The sequence below is a fragment of the Macaca fascicularis genome, chromosome 8 (genome assembly GCF_037993035.2).
Source record: "Macaca fascicularis isolate 582-1 chromosome 8, T2T-MFA8v1.1".
NCBI lineage: Eukaryota > Metazoa > Chordata > Mammalia > Primates > Cercopithecidae > Macaca > Macaca fascicularis.
This window is the reverse complement of record NC_088382.1, coordinates 40,836,763-40,852,129: the sequence shown is the minus strand read 5'-3', so window position 1 is coordinate 40,852,129 and position 15,367 is coordinate 40,836,763. Positions and strand designations below refer to the sequence as shown.

General features: G+C 44.7%; 1 long non-coding RNA gene across 1 annotated transcript in view; it reads left to right on the top strand.

Moving 5' to 3' along the window:
- LOC102127810 (uncharacterized) overlaps window positions 1-15,065 on the top strand; it is a 53,862-nt gene extending 38,797 nt beyond the window's left edge. Inside the window, exons 2-3 of the long non-coding RNA XR_006700335.3 lie at window positions 9,323-9,493; window positions 12,136-15,065. This is a non-coding gene — a long non-coding RNA (uncharacterized lncRNA). The remainder of the gene's footprint in view (window positions 1-9,322; window positions 9,494-12,135) is intronic.
- The last annotated feature ends 302 nt before the right edge of the window (window positions 15,066-15,367 follow it).

Sequence of the window (15,367 nt, the reverse complement as noted above, 5' to 3'; positions counted from 1 at the left end):
TGTCATTGGCTACTTTGCTAATCCCTGCAAGTCATCCTTTGCAGCAGTCTGTGCGCTCTACAGATTGGTAAAGTCTTCTGAGAAACCAAATCTCCTTGAACATGCCCTCAGTTAGGGGCTGTCCAATGGCGGTGTTCCTTCTGCATTATCCCAAGAAGCAGAAGAAAAGTCTTGGAGAGTGAATAGTTAAGGCATTTCCTCACGCAGGCTTCCCTGCACACAGACACATCAGGAAGAACACACAACACAAAGACTTTCCCTTGCACAATTCACCCATACCTTATTTTCTTTTTATAGTTTTATGAAACAAAGTCTAGCTGCCTTTTGAGTTCAATTAAATCGAGTGCTAACAAGGGCAACTCACCACACTGAGCACTGTGAGGCTATCACAGTGAATATGACTGTGTCCCTATCTCTACTCTCCGGGGCTCACCGTCTAGGAGGAGAGGTAGACAAACATAATTAACTAAGGTAACAAGGCAGATGGTCAGGGGTGCTTTTATAAAGTCCCTAAATATGATGGGAGAATACTTCCACCTGGAAAAGAGATTTCATCAAATCTTTTGTTAGGAGATAGCTAGGTCTTGATTTGGACCTTAGATGATTGGTAGGGTTGCAGTAAAAACACATTAGAGGATGGGGAAGGCATTTAAGATAGAAGAAATAGTTCAAGGCAAGGCAGTGAGAGGGGAAAGATTCCTTTATTCACATTGAAGTCCATCCTTGTTAACACATACACAGATGAACTACAAAAGCCAGCTTCCTGCAAAGCGTTCTAGGGTGGGAGGAGGGAAGTGCTGCTCGGTGTTCACTCGTCCAAAGGGCCCAGTACCTCTTAGAGGTTTCTGGTCTCATTGCATGTTATTGCCTGCTTTCTCTGGACCGAGAGTATACAGATTCTGAAATGCACATTCAGTTTAGCTAGAAAAATTGTAAGAATGGAAAAGAAGTGCTCAAATGAAGGATGATTGGAAATCTTAAATGTCAATATCATTAAAAAATTAATTTTTATACTCTTCCTCTTTTGAAGGTAATGTGCTTTGAAGTAGAGCTGGAAGGAAGTGATATTTTCCTGACTTTGTTCTTGCCCATGCCAGACATCACTAATTGAACCCGGCATGCTTTCGCCCTAGTTGGGGCTCTTGTCAGACAGAGCACCCTGTGATATTCCAGGCAGCCCCTGCTATTCAGCCAGTTGTATTACACCAGAAGAAGTCTCTTTGCCATTTTCTGTTTAAAGTCTTAAAACGTTACCACTATCTGAAATACCAAGTAACTTTTTCATGAAATACAAAGACTCAAAGCAGGGAGAAATTTTGTAATATCTAGCACCTTGAGAATCTCTAAATATAAATGGAAGTTGCTGAGGGGGCTCTAAGACTAGAATAAAGATATTCTCACTCTCCTGTCCTCCCCGTGATTTAATAGTGTAAATATGAGGTTTAAAGAGGCAGGAGATATGTGAAGAAATATAAAATACACACAGAAAAATAACTATTGGCTTAGATCAATAGTTCTCAACCTGGATGTACATCTGAATTGGTCACTTGTTTTAAATGCAGATTCCTGGGACTCGTTTTAGACTAAATCAGAATTTCTGGTCTTGGAGCTTGGAAACACCATATTTACAAAACATCCTAAGTAATTCTTCTGCACTATTCCTGAGACCAGCCCATGAATCTATGTTTGGGAACCAGAGACTTAAATGACAGAAATATTTCGGCCCTTATTTATGTCTTTGGATGGTTGGCCAAAAAATACCATATTCATTTCCCATGGCTGAGCTACCTTACATGCCATGGTGTTCCAGGTACTGAAAAACTGCAGTCATTTGGATATTGGAAATGAGTTTGTAATTTCTGAAGAGATTGGTCATTTGGATGAACATAAGTCATGCTTCATGGAGATCAATCTTTAGGATGTGTCTGAATTATCTGGCATCCATATTACTGTTTGGGCTTGGTTTTAAGAATCAAAGAAGAGAGAAAAGTAGTTTATGTTGACCAGGAAGACAAATTATCCTGAAGTTTCTGGTTGTCTCAGTTCATTTTGTGCTGTTATAACAGAATACCTGAGGCTGGGTAATTTATAAAGAATAGAATTTATTTCTCACAGTTCTGCAGGCTGGGAAGTCCAAGATCATGATGCCAGCATCTTGTGTCTGGTGAGGCCTCTCTTGCTGCATCCTCATGTGGTAGACAGTAGAAGGGCATGTGGGGCCAAACATTGTGCCCTCACATGGCAGAAGGGAAAAAGAAAGTGAACTCACTCCTGCAAGCCCTTTTTAGAGTGCCATAAATCCATTCATGAGGGTGGAGTCCTTATGACCTAAACACTTCTCATTAGGCCCCACCTTCCAATACTACTGCATTGGGGACTAAGTTTCAACATAAGTTTGAGAGGGGACAAAAACATTACAACCATAGAACTGGTTATGTGGTCAATATTTGAGTCCACTTGACTTTCTGAAAGTTAGTGTCATAATAATGAGTATCATATATTGTATATCTATTCTTCACTGGACACTTCACTAGGACTAGATATACATTGTCTAATGCAATTCTTAAAATAATCCTATGAAGAAATGATCATTATTTCCAGAAGAGGAAATTTGGGTTCAGAAAAGTAACTTTCCTTGAAAGACTCAGGATATGGATGTGATTCTTTAAACTAAAACTGTCTGACTCTAAAATGTTTATTCTTATTTACTACATTCTAAATTCTGTTTCCAAGAAATACGCTGTTTAGTGACATTGCTGGGACCAAAATCAAGCTCCATAATTAGTGTTGCAAACTTCAAGACGTAACTGAGAAGAACGCTTACTAGATAAAGTAGTAGTGGTCTGTTAAATTCTGGTGTTCTCATTGACTTGATAGAATTTCATCAAGTTTAGCAATGGGCCTATTATTTGTCTACTTTTTAATGTATAAAGTATGTTAAACTGTGTTAGGATTAACTTCAGTCCTCAAATTTATATTTTGGAAAAGTTAAAGGGCTCTGCCTTACCCTGTTATTAAAAAGCCCCCAAAACAACCAATGTGGTTCTTACACATGTGGCTTTCCATGTGTATGAGCAACACATGTTCCACAGAACATGTTTCCATGGAATGACCTGGCCACTCCTCCTGTAGAGTGGATTCTGGGAAGCATACATGGAAAAGGACCCATCTGGTGCCCACTAGACTGAATGATTGTCCAGTGTACGAAAGAGTGCTAGGCCAGATGTGGTGGCTCATGCCTGTAATCCCAGCACTTTGGGAGGCCGGGGTGGGCAGATTGCTTGAGGCCAGGAGTTCAAGACCAGCCTTGGCAACACAGTGAAACCCCCAGATCTATGAAAAATACAAACATTAGCCAGGTGTGATGGTGTGCCTGGGAGGCTGAGGCACGAGAATCACTGGAACACAGAAGGCAGAGATTGAAGTGAGCTGAGATCGTGCCACTGCACTCCAGCATGGGTGACTGAGCATGACTGTCTGAAAAAAGAAAGAAAGAAAGAAAGAGAGAAAGAGAGAAAGAAAGAGAAAAAAAGAAGGAAAAAGAAAGAAAGAAAAAAGAAAGAGAGAAACAAAGAAGGAAGGAAGGAAGGAAAGAGAGAAAGGAAGGAACTCTGATGAGTAGTCAGGAGGTTTGGTTTCTTGGCAGCTCTGCCACTCAGTAACTCTGTTATCTTGAGCAAGCTGTTTTACCCAAGACCAAATAATTTGTGTGTGTGATGGCACACACAGAGCCCTTTAGCATATTTCTTGGAGAACTATCTGATATAAGCTGTTTTCCCCCTTTCTAGAACTCAGATCTGTTTCCCACCATACTCATGTTTCTACAGAAGTCCTGTGAGTTAGAAGTCCTCAGTTTCCACGCAAAGCTTTTGGACTAGAGGCCATAAAGTTATTTTCTTCATCTAATATGTCATGATTCTTGAAAAAAATGTTAGCCAGGGAGTTGGCAAAGAGACCGATGGGACCTCATCAGTGGCACTGTTGTCAATGTCCTCACCGGGTCAGAATGGTCAGAGGGTGGGCAACCTAGCCCGGGCTCCTGAGATGCCTACTGTCCCCCGACCTCTGGCCTGCCTGCTTTCTGGCCTGAGGTTGTTACGTTCTTTTCTTCTTGGGAGACGGTTGTAGTGGATTCTAGTACCACATTTTTTGATATTTCTTGTTGGGGTGAAATATTCAAGCAAAAAGTTAAGTAGCCCCCTTCATACATAGCTCATTGCTTTTGGAGGTGCTGGTGATCCGTCACACCTCACCCTTCCCATGGGCTAGAATGGCCTAGGCTGCTTAGGCAACATTATCACTAGATGATTCACAGGGATTTGAACCTGAAGGGACCTTATCAAGCATCTAGTCAACAACTTTATTGCACAGATGAGATAAGAAGCCCCAAGAGGGAAAATAACTCAACTCAAGGATACCCAGCCAGTTAGTGAAGCAGTTGACACCCCGTTTTCAAATTTATATTGTAAGCATAATAATAAAATCTACCCCCACGGAATTATTGTGAAGGTATTTAAATGAGATGGCACACACAGAGCCCTTTAGCACATTTCTTGGCATAGAGAACCATCTGATACAAGCTGTTCCCTCCCTTTCTAGAACTCAGATCTGCTTCTCATCATACTCATGTTTCCATAGAAGTCCTGTGAGTTGGAATGAGCCGGTTTTATCACCCTTTACTCCGCAGAACGCCAACCCATACAGGAGTAAGCTGAGCTGCCCACGTTTAATCATGCGCTAGTGGTAAAATCTGACTTGGCCCATGTCATGTATTAAAAAAATGTCTGGAGTTACTGAACACTAGAACCCATCCCTCCTGACTCTTAATCCAGTGATCTTTCCATTATACCATGCTGACTGACGGGCGGGTGGGGATGAGCTCCTTTAAATTGCTGTGAATACCAGCATGGTGACAGATGACTGTGAACACATGGGGCCACAGCCTCAGTATGTCCTAAGCCTGCTAGTGTAATTTTATTATCATGCTTTATCAAGGCTACCATGTGCATGTGGGAACTTTGCTTACTGCTGAGATGAATATAAAAATGAGTAGTAAGATACAGCCCCTGCCCTCAAGGATCACTTAATTTGATAATAAAGACAGACTTAGACATAAATAATTTCAATGTAAGGCAGATAGCAATCCATGACTACTCTATATATGCTACAAGGAAGTACAGGCATTAAGACCTCACCTGTTGACATGGTGAGAGTGAGGTGGGCTAGGACAGGGCATCCCCCCAAATGCCCCCATCCAGCTGAAGGGACAGGGAACATGCTTTATGGTCCATTAGGGACTCCAGCCTTGTGAGTTCCTTGCCACTGACTGCCGGTGAGCATAGCTGGGTTACTGTCTTGCCTTCCTTAGCCACTGCAAAATGTGAGAACATCCCCTTTCTTGCTCTGAGTCTAAAGGGAACTGGGTGGTCATTTGGTCTAGATCTCTGCTTCTGGGCAGGACTGCCCTCACCCGTGCTGACATGCAAGAATCTGCACTCCATATGCGGAACAGGGAAACACTATTCTTTTTCTGTCTTCTCTGTGTTTTGGTGGCGAAAGTGGGCCGGGGGTTGAGAATAGTGTAGGGGAGAAAAGAGGGGAGGTGAAGGGAATTGTAGGTCGATGCTTGACAAGGGGAGTTGGGTCACCCAGGGAAAATATGGCCTTGCTCTCCACTGGCAGATTCCCAGAGAAGCTCTGACTGTTCCCCACCTGTCCTGTGCTCCCCCCGCTACCCCCCAGTGCTGCTGTCCCTGTGTGCACAGAGCAGGGAGGCGATGATGAATTTCCCCCGAACGGCATTACAGACAGTCATAAATAATGCTTTGCTCTTTGGTGACGGCACTTTCCATTAGAGCTGCCTGTGCCGGGCTGTTGCTACCCCCAGTCTTCTGCCGGGGACTTGCAGTAAAATTTATCAGCGAGCTTTCTGCACCTAATAAATCATCCCCTCCAGGAGCCATCTGGCAGATAAGGCCATGAGAACCCACATGCTCTGCAGAGGCGGAGTCAGAGTGAGAGGCGGCCCTAGCTGGGCAGCCCCAGGCCCTGTTGAGGGGGACTTTCTTTCTCTCTAGCAGCCTGGCCTGTCAGACTCTTCCTGGCTTATCTCATCAGACTGAGGATGGGGGCCCTGGACAGGGCAGCTGCTCCAGCTCCCTGAACCGTGTGGCTTCCCACTCTGGGGCTAGGCCTACAGATCACCTTCTCATGCTCTCTACACTCAGGTGTCCAAAAGGTCCTGGGGTCTGTCACCAGGTCAGAGCAGGAGTACCCTAGGCCAAGACAGCTGCTGTGATGGGCATGACTATTGCTTAACCGAATGCCCCGTGGTGTGTTCTGGAGACATGAATATTGGCCAGCATCAAAACAATCTCATAGTGATAAGTAGCTTCCTGTTTGGATGGAAGGCATCAAGGAACACCTCTTAATTCAGGGCAGTACTTCACATGTCTATCCCCATGTTTCTTGAGCAACAACTACCATGATCTTACAGATTTCTTTCCAATATGTGTTACTTTCTGTGAGTGCACAGTAAGGGAGGTTCTGAAGGGTGCTGGACCTAGAGGGTAGAGTTGCTTAGATCAGTGATCACAGTTCTTCCCTTAAGGCATTTACAATCTGCTTGGAGAGACTGTCTTATAACCAAAGTCTTAGGTGTGGTGATTGTAGTGTTCACTGTCACAGCAAGACACAGTGCTTGCCGGATATGACCTACAGCTGTGTGCAATGTGCGAGTGGTTGGGTTTCTGGTCTTCTAGTCCCAGTACCTAGCACAGTGCCTGGTGTGTCAAAGCACCTGTATTGAGGGACATGTGGCAAGGAGCAAAGTGCCTGACACAGTTGCCAATACAAAGTAGAGTATGAGAGTGAAATGAGAAAGAGCTGAATAAAAACAGCATCATCATCCCTAGGCCCCCAGCAGAGTGTGCGCCCTGTTCTTTAGGGTTAACTGGGTGATCTAGGAACAAAATCCTTTTCTGGGCATGGATAACCTGTGCTCCTGTCCTGGCCCTGCGGCGAGCTGCTTAAGCTTGCTCAAGGCATGCTCTAGCCTCTGTTTTCTCATTTGTAAAACAATAGGCAAAGACAAGGCAATTTTTTGGAGGGTAATTTTTAGTATTATTGCTATTAGAATACTTCCTCTTTTTTTCCCTTGCTGGTGCCTGCTTTTGTTTGAAGGACAGGAGGCTGGAGGGGTAAAGCCAGGAAGAACTCTTCTCTTCTTCCCTCCTGGGCCACTTGGCAGCTGAGATAACCTTGTTGAAGGTCCAAATGTGGGCCCCAAGCAGCTAGAGCTTGAGCATCCTAGACTTCTTCCCTGCGGGCTCATTCTGCAGGAGGATACCTATCATGCTGCCTCTGATTGCTGTGGACACATCCCGGGAAAACATTAAATGGAGTGTCCCGAAGATGCTTAGCTTAGCTATGCATTTAATTTGGCGGTAATTGAAATTTGCCAACAAAGATTTGCATGTAATCTGTGATTCCGTTTTTCAATTAAAATCGCTTTCTTCTTGTGGATGGGAAGTACTTGGCTTCTTTCCTCCTCACAGCACTTTGCAAACACTCACCCCTCACTTCTTTCGGGGCTGGAGAGAGGGTAGGGGTGTGGGGCAAGGAGGTGGAGTCTGGCCAGACAGTGATGCAGGAGGGGCCGGTGCTGCAGGTGAGGCTGATGGATGAGGGAGGGGTGAGGGCTTGAGCCTCCCTTGTCTGCAATGTTCTCAGAAAAGGAACCCCAGCTGGGACTTCAAGATCTCAGTTTCTAGGGGGCAGACAAGGGTTGGGGGACTGAGAGGTATAGTCAGAAGTGGGGAGAGCCAACCAGTTCTCCATGACCAGAGAAGGCGAGTAGTAAGAAGCTGGGGACGAGGTGCCAGGCTCAGGTCCCGGGATGTAGGACGTGTCTTTTCTCTTATCTACCTCTTCTCCTCTGGGTGAGTGTGGCCTTTGATAAAGGCAAGCAGCAACAGAGCTCCTGGGAGAGGAGAACTGATGGAAAAGTGTCTTCTAAGGCTGGCTGGAGAGGGGAAGGGAGGACAGGAAGCAGGAAGCAGTAGGCATGAAAATCACACCTACCTGAGTGGGGGCTGGGAAAAGCCAGCTGCTAGGTCCGAATGTTTGTGTCCCGCCTCCCATCCCCAAATGTGTATGTTGACACCTAATCCTGGTACAATAGTATTAGGAGGTGAGGATTTTTTTGGAAGGTGACAGAGCTCTCATGCCTAGGATCAATGTCCTTATAGAATAGGCTTGAAGGAGGCTTTCTGCCCCTTCCGCTGGTGGAAGATGTACAGAAGGTACCATCTATGAAGCAGTGGAAAACCTCGGTAGACACTGAATCTGCCGACACCTTGATCTTGGACTTCCCAGCCTCCAAACTGTGAGCAGTAAATTTCTGTTATTTATAAGGGGGGACCATTTATAGCCTGAGGACTAAGACGCCAGCCCGCTGGTCTGTGAGAGTCCTGAGAGCTGGCGCTGTGTCATCATGGCCCCTTTCTATGCCTGGTACCTAGCATGGTACCTGGCACATGGTAAGAATGAAGTCTGTTAAAATGAATAGTTGGTTGAATGTGATAATGTGAGTGAAAGGGCATTTTGTAAATTGTGACAACCATTTTTGGTACTCTGACAGTCTTACTATTTCGGAGAATAAGATGGGGTATTTGACCCAAGGCTGAACTGATGCTGGGCCGAGCCCTGGGTAGGGTAGGGCCCTGGAGAAGGCCAGAGGAGGTGCTCCAAGTTCTTGACTGGAGTCCTCTCCAGGAGCTGGAATTTGTGGTGATTTGCTTCTCTAGACCCAGGTCCTACCAGGTGCCCCATCTGGGGAGCACTTTCCAGGTCTGGGCCTAACCCCTTGGTGCTGGTAGAAGAATAAATGTCCGTATCAGGCTGGCAACTCCACCATGCTGGGACAGGCACCAAGAGGGTTTGGTACAAAGAGAGCCAGTGAAGGGGCTTGCAGGAGAGGCAGTTTGGTTCTCATAGCCAGGTTGGAGGTGGAAATAAGAGCCATTTGAAGAATTAGTGGCGGATTTTAGCTGCCGTGGAGGGCGCACAGCTTTGGGCAGGGAAAGTGTCCTTCTCACCACCCCAGCAAGTCTTTTTTTGTCTATTTCTTTCAAGTGGAGATAATCCCTTCTACCTGGCCAGACAGCTGAACTGTTTTCATTTTTTTTCTTCTTCAGTAATAAATCTGCCAACCCTGCAGGGCCTGAGCCAAGGGCTTGCTTGCTGCGTCTACACAGAGGTCTCATAAAAATGGTGTAAAACGAAAGAGAAAAATGCATATTTCACACTTTGTCTGTTCTAGGTGATGGTGATTTTCGACTCATTCCCGTTACAAACAGCCGACCTTCCTACCGAGTTCAAGTACCTTCTGCCTGGCCTGGAAGAACCGTATCTCTCTGTCACCCTCTTCCTCTGGCCCTCACCTGCCCTCCCCTGAACATGCATTTTGCCTGAGAGGAGACAGAGGCGGTTGGTAAGTATACTACGCTGGCTTAGTGCCTTCCAGGAGGGAGGTAGCGTGAATGACCCAGTGCTTATGTGTTCACGACGGACTCACACAGGCTGGAGAGAGATGCCTCCATCTTCCAGCACACAGTCCTGTGCCTGCTTCTGTAGTGACTCCCTCTCCCTCTGTGAAAACACATGAGGAATACAGGAATAAGGGTTATCTTCTACTGAAGCCTGCCTAGTGTTTATTACAGGTAATTTTGAACTATGATCAAATCTCCAAGTTATTAGTTTGGTTAATGTTCAGCAGAAACAAACAACCTTTCCAACTTTATCTGCCTCCCTTCCCCTTTACAAATCTGCACATCTTTCAAAACGGTCGCTTTGGACTTCCCAGACAGCCTATGTTTGTTCCCATCTCCTGGCTGTTCCCATCTCCTGTAATTCTCCTGCATTGAGTCTGCTCCTCCTGACTCTATTTTGTCCAGCTCAGTTCTGTCTGCTTTCAAGGTCCACTTCCTCCTGAAGCCTTCCTGAATCGCCCCCAGCCTATAGTGCTCTCTCTTTACCTGGGACTCAGTCAGGAGTTACAGCTCATATCATTCTCTCACTGGGCTGCCAATCATATACTGCTTTTTTGACATTTTAAAAAAGGCTATTATCATTATTTTCTACTTAACCATCATTTTCTTATTAACATTTCTTTTTTTCTTAAAATAGTTTCCTTTATTTTAATTTAATTTAATGAATTTATTTTTTGAGACAGGGTCTCACTCTCTTGATCAGGCTGGAGTGCAGTGGCGTGATCCCCATTCACTGTAGCCTCGACCTCCTGGACTCAAGTGATCCTCCCACCTCAGCCTCCCAAGTAGCCGGGACTACAGGTGCATGCCACTACACCCGGCTGATTATTTTGTATTTTTGTTGCTATGTTTCCCAGGCTGGTCTTGAACTCTTGGGCTCAAACCATCCTCCCATCTTGGCCTTCAAAAGTGCTGGGGCTATAGGTGTGAGTCACTGTGTTGAGCTTATGAATGTTTCTTATTTCTCTATGAGACTATAAGGTCTTACCTATATTTCTGTCCTTTACAGTGCCAAACACATCGTTTTTACTCTTTACCAAACAGGTGCTTACTGAATGCTTGTCAAAAAAAAAAAAAAAAAAAAAAAAAGAATGAATGAAAATTCCCACTTGGGGTGTGGGTGTGGCTTTGATGTTGTGGCCTTCTCTTTCTTCTTTGGAGTAACAAGCAAGACAATTCCCACTTCCAGGCCAGGGAGAGAGCCTTGATTTGCAGAGATGCTGCCTATTCAATATCCCGTCTTGTTTGGACGATGCTGGATATTAGGTGACTGTTGAATACCAGTGACTGTTCCAGCACTTTCTGTATAGATCCTGAGATTTCCTTGTCAGTGATCACATAGACTGTTGAGATTTTATGGTAGTGAGAAAAAACTAGTGCTTCTCTTACTGTGTCACCCTCCCTCTGCGCCTATCCTACTCCTTTTTACATCCCTGTGTGCTCCCCACATGCAGTCTGTGTTTAATTTAGAGTAGGGAATTACTAATCGAATTTTCCTTCCAGTGTGCAGGCTGCCGCCGCTGCCTGCCATCTTGCTATGCCTTTGTTTTGTGCTTCCCACCTCAAGGCCACTTTACAAATGTGTTTGATTTGTGGTTGTGGTTTGTAGCTGTCACGGATTTCTTTGTTGTTGTTGTTGTTGCTGCGGCTGCGACTGTTTCCTTGCAGCTCAATTTTTAGCTGAGTGTTTGGGTAGTAAATATGGTTTACACCAACTGTGTTGGAAATAATGGCATTTATGTGCTGAAGTTATTTCCAAAACCTGTGATGTGTGTATACAAATAGATCCACGGCAGGGCCCCTAGACTGGGGAGAACACAGACTCAATAAAACCTTTGAGATGGAGTATAAACAGGTGTCTGAGACTAGGGCTAGGCCAGGCGGCTCAGAAAAATAGCCCCCACCCCTGATGTTGGCTCTAAACTTAAGCTCTACCATAAATACCTTGCTTAGCGTTGGGGGAGGTAGCAGATATTTTTGTGATCGTATGTATCTGCTAAATGTTCGCTTGTATCCTTTTGAGCATCTCACTATAAACTTCTCAATTTTTCTATTCACTCACCCTCAATGGCTTTAAACCTTAACTGCCCTGGATCTTAGTATTGGAAAAAAATGTGCCAAGAAACAATGGGATTGGCCTATGAAACTGGCAACCCTCTTTTCTTCCAAATAGTTGCCAGTCTGGGGGTTCTTTGGTTTATGGGGTGAATCTAACCATTTTGAACAATGCCTTTTAAACTGTATCATGTGACTTTGCTAATCCCAACCTCTGGCAGGGAGTACAGTGTTAGAGAACCCTAAGACGGGGGAGTCAGGCTGCTATTGGTAGATGTGGTTGTAACCTCTGAATTTGGGTGGAGTGGGTTTCTTTGATGCCTAGATTCTTTTTTTTTTTTTCCATTTTTTTTTTAAAGAGACAGAGTCTTGCTCTGTCACCCAGGCTGGATTGCAGTGGCATGATCATAACTCACTGCAGCCTTGAACTCCTTGGCTCAAAAAATCCTGCCTCAGCCTCTTGAGTAGCGGGGACTGCAGGTGTGTACCACCACTCCTGGCTAATATTGTTTTTAAATTCTTTCTGTAGAGATGGAGTCTTGCTATATGGCCCAGCTGGTAATGCCTGGATTCTTGAGTCCCTCCCTGGCTCATCCCTGGGAGAAGCACCGAACCCCATGTCTGACACCTGTCCGGAAATGGAGCCTGCACATTGACCCTAGGTAAAGATCTAATTCGCTAAGAGGTTAGGAGTGACCTCAAAGCCGTCTCGGCTCTCTGTGCCGAAGGCTGCGTGACAAAGGCGGAGGAAGGGTGTTTCAATTGTTCTCCAACTTGTAAATGCCAAGCAGAAATCTTGTTGCAGTTCCTAAATGCCATATTTTGGTGTGTTTATTGTTTCCCCCCCTAACGGGGAAAGATGGTGAATGGACTAATAATTCAGGAGCCGAGAACATGTTTATTTGATTTTTAGAGCTTTAGCAAATACAGTGTGTACAAAACCCGGTGCCAACAGCATGCATAATTCCTCCAGGAACGGGGCTGATAGGAACACAAAGCTTGCATGCTTCAAAACTGTAACCAATATTTACACATCTGAGTGACTAATTCTCTACTCCGAGCAGAAGAACAATAGGCATAATAGTCAGGTACATTAATGCAGAGTGTGCTCGTCTGGTGACTTGGATATTTGACACATAAACAAAGTTGTGGGGGTGCCACTGGGGGGAGAAGTGGAGGCTTTTTATCTACCTGTGTAACCATACACCAAACAGCAGGTTACAAACACACTCAGAAAATGCTGACCCAATGCCGTTCTTGTACCTCATATGCAGGATTGGCATATGATTTGCAGCGCTGCGGGAGTTCTGTAGCTGACCTCATTAGCGGCGCGTTTCCTGGCTTGTTAGCATCATATTTGTATAATTTACAGCACCTTCGTTTTTATGGAATGTGTTTCTTGTAGAGTGTAATGGCAGCAATATATTTAACCTATCGTATTTAGGAATGCTTTCACTGGAGGCAGCCTGCAGATGGAAAGGGGACATTTTCTCCTCTCCGGCGTGGGCCTGTTTTTGTTTTGTTTTGTTTTGGCTTTTTGGCTGTCCCGTGTGTGTGTGTGTGCGCGCGCGTGCATTGCATACGTGTATGCATGTTTTTGTGTATATACACATTTTCAAGTGTGAGTTTGCATACGTGCGTGCTTGTTTATGTATGTGTGTGCATATTTATCTGTGTATGCATGTTTGAAAGGGCCTGAAAGACACAAAGGGGCCCTAAAGGTGTGGCTCCTGCTTCCAAGTTCAGAGGCCACTTTCAAGGACTGTCTTGGCTCCCTGGCCAATGTGTGCCTTTGGACTGTGCAGACCTCACAGGCCTAGATGCCTTGCTTTGAGAGGATGAAATTGCAAAATGGGAAAGGAGCCAGGCAGGTTGGGTATTTGGGAATAATTTTTTTAGGAGAGGGAGTAGGGGTGCTGTGAAGACTCTAATAAGGAAGGCAGAGCACTAAGGCGAGTTCTCCAGCCTCTGTGACCTCCTGGGGGCATTTGTAGAAAACAGTAAGATGGAAAAATGGAAAGTACATGTCACTCAGGGACAGATTCTACCCCAACTGAATTCTTATCTTAGAAAAACATAGAGCTTGTGGGTAGGAATGTGTACCTTCTTCTTCTCCCAGACCCATGCAGAAAAGGTAGAAATGGCTGGAACCAAATACTTGAAAAGGGGTTAATGTGTTAATTTGGAGATCTCCAGGGGAAGCCTTGTCCCCGGAGTCAGGAGATCAGATCCCAGCCTCAGCCTGCTGCTGACGTGGCTGCATGAGCTTGGGCAAATTGCTTCCCCATCTTGGGGCACAGTGTCCTTGTTTACAAAACGATGGGACTGGACTGGATGGTGATTCTCTAGAACTGATGTTTTAACGCTCCCAGCCACTTGCCTTTTCTGTTCCCGAAGGCAGATAAAGACTGAAGGCTGGGATTCCCATCAACCACATCGTCCGATCTGTGTTCTTGAGGGTGACTTGCAGTGACCCAAAAGAGAGAAACACGGCTCTCCAGGAACTGTCAGTATGTCTTAGTTCCATCTCCTGACAGGGGGCAAAGAGTGTGAATAGACTAATAATTCAGAAACCAAAGGCATGGCAGGGTGATTTTTAGAGCTTAAGTAAAAACTGGCGCCAGAGTGTGCATAGCTGCATATTTCCTTCCCATAATCACTTCTTGGCCTCAAAAAGAAACTCACTGCAGGGGCAAGACAAATAGGTGGGCCCTGGACTTTGTCAACCCATGATAGAATGATAAGAAATTAAGAGAATCTATTAAAATGACTCGAGGCACAAGGATAAGGCTTATCCAACTGGCCGGTCAGGTTGGGGTTCTTTGCATCTTTCCTCCATCCCTAGCTTTGGAAATTTCAGAAATATTTCTTTGACTGCTATCTTTTTCAATAGCTATACCTCCTATCACTGATGAGAAAGGCTCTGGGTTCTTGATTTTACTTAATAGATATACCCCTAAAACACCAGAGTGGCTAGATTCTATGGCAATAATTCATATAATTCAAATGCTAATAATTCAAAATGCCAAGTTTATATCCTAAATTTGAATGTCAGTTTATATTAAATTTTAAATGCACCAGGGTTGCCGACTATTTGAAGGTACCCAGTGATGAATTCTTTGGTAAAGAAAAATAATTGGCTGGGCTTGGTGGCTCATGCCTGTAATCCCAGCACTTTGGGAGGCCTAGGTGGGTGGATCACCTGTGGTCAGGAGTTCGAGACCAGCCTGGCCAACATGGCAAAACCCTATCTCTTCTAAAAATATAAAAATTAGCTGGTCGTGGTGGCACGTGCCTGTAATCCCAGCTACTTGGGAGGCTGAGGCAGGAGAATTACTTGAACCTGGGAGGCAGAGGTTGCAGTGAGCTGAGATCATGCCATTGCACTCCAGCCTGGGCAACAAGAGCAAAACTACATCTCAAAAAAAAAAAAAAAAAAAAAAAAAAAAGAGAGAACAAACAAACAAACAAACAGCTTTGCAAAGTCTCTAGTTTTTAACTGAATCCTGAGATATTTATTAAGCACCTATGAAGTACTCAGGATTCAAATAAAAACTCTCAAATTCTTGCCTTCAAGGGGCTCTTAATCTAAATGTCGAATTGGGAATGACATGCATTTTGCATATACACATTAGTATAGATAATAAAATGTGGACAGTTTCAGCATCCAGCATCCACTGATTAGGGTGTTTTCAAAATTCTGTAAGAGAGTTTACTATTATAAATGTTTGTTCAAAAACTCTTATTAGTCCTACTTGACT